Source organism: Gadus morhua, chromosome 9 (assembly GCF_902167405.1).
Source record: "Gadus morhua chromosome 9, gadMor3.0, whole genome shotgun sequence".
In the NCBI taxonomy this organism is placed as follows: Eukaryota; Metazoa; Chordata; class Actinopteri; order Gadiformes; family Gadidae; genus Gadus; species Gadus morhua.
Window position 1 is genome coordinate 25,454,679 of NC_044056.1, and position 6,000 is coordinate 25,460,678.

Sequence of the window (6,000 nt, forward strand, 5' to 3'; positions counted from 1 at the left end):
TTTCCCGCCCCTCCCTTCAGCCTGTCAGCGTTCAAAACAAACTGGGCTTTAAACTTTAAGCGGTCCGAAGTTCAAGCGCATGATTCCTAAATTTAAAGAAAGTAATTGATACAATTATATTCTAAATATACGGGAGATAAATACAAATGGGTGATAAGCGGGATAACGGCCTTCGAGGTCGACCGGTTCGATGGAAATAATGGACAGGTAGAGGCAACTCTGGCTTCATGCTGCGCTCGTCGCCAGAGTTCTAAGCCTCGTCGGCCGTTATCCCTTACATGTTACACTCAGTGCACCATGTTTTCAAATGCATTTAGGGGAACATTTATTGCACAAAAAAGCCTTGCAAGTTGTCTGATTGCAGTCAATTAACACATTGCAAATAGCCTGTGGGTCTCATTCATTTTTGTGTTTCTCCCCCAAACCCTCCGTCAAAAAAAAGTCAGCCTTTTTACTATCACGGACATGATCCTAATCCGAACCGTATCCGAAACCGAGGCCCAAAACGGTTATCTGAACCGAACCGTGGACACACTGATCCGTTTCACCACTAGTATCGTTACAGGCCTACTACACGGGTCTTCTCAATGGCGTGGAAGGCTCCGTTCACTTGCATGGGTAGTAGTCCGGTAACTTGTCAACCCCAACGTCTTTGGTTGCTAAGCAACCAAAAGACGTTTGGCGGACTATTTCTCTGCTGATCAACACTACGAATGCTGGTAACGAATTATAAATTGTAAAAAGACACACCATGTGAAGTCATTTTTTCGTTTTGGCAAGTAGCCGTGTAATAAGCGGGATAATGTAGCCTATAGGACGTCGCAGGTCATTATCGAAAATAAGCCCCTTCAGGGCGAAGCAAGACACCTCCGCTGTGCGTCGGTGACCTGTTCGCCCTGTCGGTGCTTATTTTCCCGATAATGACCGGCGTTCTATGCATTATCCCTTAGCCTACATATATATTTAGCAGAGTAGGCCTAAGTAACAAATGTGTACAAAGTTACACATGTATGAAACCGGGCTCGGGCTCATAATTACAGTTAATGTGTCGGGCCGGGCTCAGACAGAACGTGCACGGGCTCGGGCCGGGTCGGGCTTGATTTTCTGGGCCCGATCTAAACACTACCCTCCATTGGTCGTCTAGCGCGACTGCGGCGCACTTAAAAAATAAAAAATAAACGGTTAACCGTGTACACGAAAAAAAAAAGGGGTTGTGTAACCGTTTACAATTTTTTGTAACCGTTCACACCCCTAGTCACCATAACTGGGTATTCCCGTGGACCTCGGAGCCCTTATCGTACAGGGATCTCTCCGACAGAGGCTCTTTCGGGACCGATCCCATGGCATTGCCTGAGAATATTCTTGATTAGAGATACAGCCTCTCATCAGAGGGTATTCGCTATTTGATTGTCCTTGTTGAACCTTAAGCATGCCTCCATGTTTGTTGCGCATTGTGTCTCAGTGAGAGAGTGGTAGAGTGGAGGTAGCGCGTCAGTCTTTAATTTCTGCGTGCGGGGTTTGTCTCCCAAGTGCACGCAACTGCATATTTTGTTTTACTCATATTTATTTAAATTTATATTTTCTTATATTCTTGCTATAAGGTCTTCTGGAATGTTAGAAAATGTTCAGTAGTACATTTTGTAATAGATTTTTTTTTTTTTGAAAAGCAAGACAAAAAAGTTTATAAAAGACATGTAATTGTTTGATTTTTGCAATGGTGAAAAATGAAGCTAAATTAATGAAAAATAGCAAAAGCCACATTCGGTATTCGCTTTCGGCTTTCGGCCAACTGTTTCAGTATATTCGGTTTCGCCCAAGAATTGTCATTTCAGTGCATCCCTACTGATGACCACCTTGCATCCTGCTTACGGCTGGCACTCAGCTGCTACTGTCCCGACTGTGAGACTAGCTTCCGCCACTCAGTGCCAGGTGTCCCACTAAGGTATAGATACCACTTGAATTAGGCATTGTATTATTTGGGTTGTTTTTATGCCTGTTGTGTTGTTACAGGCCAGTCCTAGGCCTACTTGAACTTATTCTTTGCACCTCGCACATTTACTTCAAATGAATGATTATTGTTAAAACTTTATCTTTGCGTCAGAAAACAGTGTTCTATATAGGTGCATAATAAATTGTGGCTACGCTACGGCTTTCTATATGGCTTGGTTGATCTCGATACACTATCAACTTTAAAAGTAGATCTTGGACCAAAAAAGGTTGGGCACCCCTGCATTATAGCATCACCACAACAGCGGGAAACGGAAGGCACACAAAGTACGTAATCATAACTGCACGCTCATAACAACAAGGATATGGCTACTGTAAATATTAGAAAAGAGGCTCAAACAAAGAGGTGCCAACCGTACCCACCGAGCGGTGCGGTTAGGTGCTGTACGGTTCTCGTTTCCACCGCCAAAAGTGGGCGGGGTCCAAAAATAAGGGCACTGAGCCGAGCTTAGGCTGCGTTCGAGTATTCTCTGCGAACCGACTCGGATCTCGGATCTGACGCAACGCCCACACTTCAAGCGTTTTATTATTTCGCTCGGTCGTTGGAGGAAAACATGGTCGCCACCCGGAAAGCTGTTGCCGCGGTAGCATTGGCAGAGGACCAAGCGCTCCAAAATAAGTAGGCTATAGGCCATAGGCAGAGATACGGACGCAGTAAGGTATTGCAATAATACGAGTGATTGAAATTGTCATTTAAACCACCGAGCACAATGAAAACAGTTCATACTTCAAGTCACACTGGGCGCAGCCATCTTGAATTCTGTCTCGGAATTTTGCTCGGTCACCCCTGAGTTCAACCGAGATAGCGAGTTCGCCGTCCGAGGAAAAGGGGCGTGTTTTTGCGTGTCGCTAGGCAACGTCCTCGGACCTCCGAGACGGATGGATAATAAAACGCAGCATTAGGCGGACCTATTTTTCGATCCTCCTTCATTTGGCTACCAAGCGGTCTGATAGGGTGCCGAAAGGTTGGAGCTACATACTTCGTCCTTAGATTGGTCGACAGTATCGTCACTTACGTGCGACAGGGCGATAAAACAAACAAAAACAAACAAACAAACAATACCCGGGAAGTATTTCTGGACAACGGCAAAAGCTTTGTTTATTGGAGAAAATCTGAGCAAAAGTTCACCGTCCTTCTTGGACGTCTTCCATTGTTGCTATTTTTAATGTGTTGTGTTCTTCATTTTCATAGTTTATTAGCAGGCTACACTGTGTCGTCCTGCTATGATGTCACAATGATGATGTAGCTGCCCCGGTTATCGCTTTCCGGATTAAACCCCGCCCTACCATAATGGTACAGTCAGCGGTGGAAACACACCCCACCTAACCGTACCGCACCTAACAGCACTGCTCGGTGGAAACACGCCATAAGGCAGCATTGACATTGGGCTTCTGGCTGGTGTAATGTGTTGATTTGGTCGCCGCGGTCAGATTTGAATCCAACGGACCATCCGTGTGTAATTCAGTATTGAACAAAAATTAAAACATTTACAAAAGTATCCGTAAAAACAAGTTTGCAATACGGAAGATTTAAGCGGAACTGCCTACAAGCCCTATCGAAGACATCCTAAAGACATCCCATCATCACGGGAAAGCGCTCATACCCCGGCCTGGGCTCGTACCCCGGCCCGGGCTCGTACCCGGGGCCGGCTCTGTACCGAACGTCTCTTCGTTCTGAACGTAACGCCGACGTGAGAACTTATCACGCAAAGTTTGACTGTATGCAAGTTAGCTGTTAGCATCTTAACCCGGACCGGGTTGAACAGTCCAATGAACTAGCCACACACAGTGACAGCTCATCGGAGAACATGTGTGTGCGTTAGCCGGCGATGACCAGGTGTTCCTGTCGATGTTTCTGAACTTTAAACACTGATTAAATAAGTAAAGCTCTCAAACACCGACCTGCCAACAAGTCGACCACAAACCGTCAAAACTCTACATATTGTTCAACTACAACATGCGAATAAAGGCGGAATAGTTGTAACGATACGACATAACTTTGGCGCCTAGTATGACGTTAACCAACTGTTAATCTCTTACCTTTTAGCGGCTCGCGCTTTGCAGCCATTACTCCTGCAACTGCATTTTCTCTGCTGGACGCTAACGTCATTTCCGGTTGCGGTGTTTCTGCCCGGACAATCCATCCACTGCTGAGTTGGAGTGTTTTCCGGTTGAGGTGTTTCTGTTTGGAGAACCCGCCCACTGCTGACTTGGAGATCTGCGCCACCATGTGGATTAAACACCAGCCCATACAGTTCACTGTTCTCTGTCCGGTTCTGAAAGCAGAATCCTCTCAATGAACGGAGATGTGTTGTGAAAAGAGGTTGACATTAACAAAGATTAAATTAGAAATTCAGAAGAAATTAACAAATAATGAATCATGACACCTGCATCACCTTTATCTCCCCCCCCCCCCCCCCCAGCTTTAAAGATGGCTAAGGCAAAGATTGATCAATTTTGCCTAAGCAAGCTTTCTAGCCTTATCTTTAGGAAAAGATAATGCTACCCGCTGCTATTTAAAGAAAAATGTAATATCATTGGGTATGAAAGTCTGATGAACACTCGTGTATTTCGATCCTGTGAATTAATCCAGGCCTGTTCAACGTGCCAGACCCTTCAATGATTTTTATTAAAAGCTGAGCACTCAGAACAGCAAACGTCTTTAATGAACTGTACCTAATATTTCAGAAAACCCTTGTAGGGCCAACTGGAATTGGTGGTTGATTTCAGAAGGGACAAGTAGAGGCTACATCACACACCACTGAACATCAATGGTGCCCTGGTGGAGGCAGTGAGATAATTTAAATAGCTTGTGGTAGTCATCTCTGAGAACCTTTCATGGACATCACACATCTCCAACCTGGTGAAAAATGCAAGACAGCGTCGGTGCCATCTTAGAAAGCTGAACAAATTTAGAATATCCAGATAGCTGCAGAAAACATTCTAATCATCAATAGAGTCTGTTATTTCTGGAAATATCACAACCTGGTACGGAAATAGCAACTCTCAGGATAAGAAGGCCTTGCATAGAGTTATCAGTCGTGCAGAGAAAATCACCAATACTGCACTCCCTGGACTTCAGGACATCTACACTAGGCGTTGCCTGTCACAGGCAAATACCATGACAGGCATAAAATGGCCATAAAATCACCTGGCCATAAAATGTTTCAATGGTTGCCCTCTGGAAAGCGGCTTCCTTCTCAAAAGGAAACAGAAAGACTGAGAATAAGTTTTTTCCCCCAAGCCATACAGACAATGAATGCATAATTCCCACTCTTCATGTACTTTTTATTTTATTTTATTTCATTTAATCCTCACCCCCCCTCCCTTTTTTCTATCTTCTTACTTTTCTATTATTATTAAACTTTGCACAGCTGGGAGTTGCAGTCGCAATCCCCATTTCACTGCTTTTTGTTCCAAAAATAACGCATGTGACAAATAAATACTTGAATCTTCAATCTGTTGTATGAACCTGCTAATTAAGGTGTTGTGAAGCTCAAAATGATCTCAAGTGAACGTTTTATGATGATTGCCTTTTTCCAGTTCCTGATTTAGTTAGTTAGTTTGTTCGACTTCTATCTCATCTCCCATAATATCACATATATATTTGGCCTACCGTTTTTTCTATTAAAATTACTGTAAAGTACTTGCAGCAGTTTTGCCACTAATTTACTGTTTATTTACAGTGATATTACTGTATAATATAATAATAATACAGTAGCTTTCTGTAATCTCATCATTCTGCTGTAATAATACAGTAATATACTGGCAGCAAAATTATAAGGCTTGTACCGTTGGACTCCTTTGAGTCTTAGCTTTCATATGACTTTGTTTGTGTAGATAGCAAGATGTGAATAGATAGTTTTCAAATGCGTTAACATTTAGTTTCTACCGGAAGAAAGCCAGATATGTGGGAAGCACCTAGGCTCTAGCTCACAAACACCCGATATAGAACAATGACATTTCCAATTGATTAATCATTTTAATCTATTG

The 6,000-nt window shown here is 43.5% G+C and overlaps 1 protein-coding gene across 1 annotated transcript in view; it reads right to left on the reverse strand.

The window, feature by feature from the left end:
* pik3c2a (phosphatidylinositol-4-phosphate 3-kinase, catalytic subunit type 2 alpha) overlaps positions 1–4,166 on the reverse strand; it is a 72,791-nt gene extending 68,625 nt beyond the window's left edge. Inside the window, 1 exon segment of the mRNA XM_030366179.1 lies at positions 4,048–4,166. The gene's annotated coding sequence lies outside the window, so the exon portion shown is untranslated.
* Between the last annotated feature and the right edge of the window lie 1,834 nt (positions 4,167–6,000).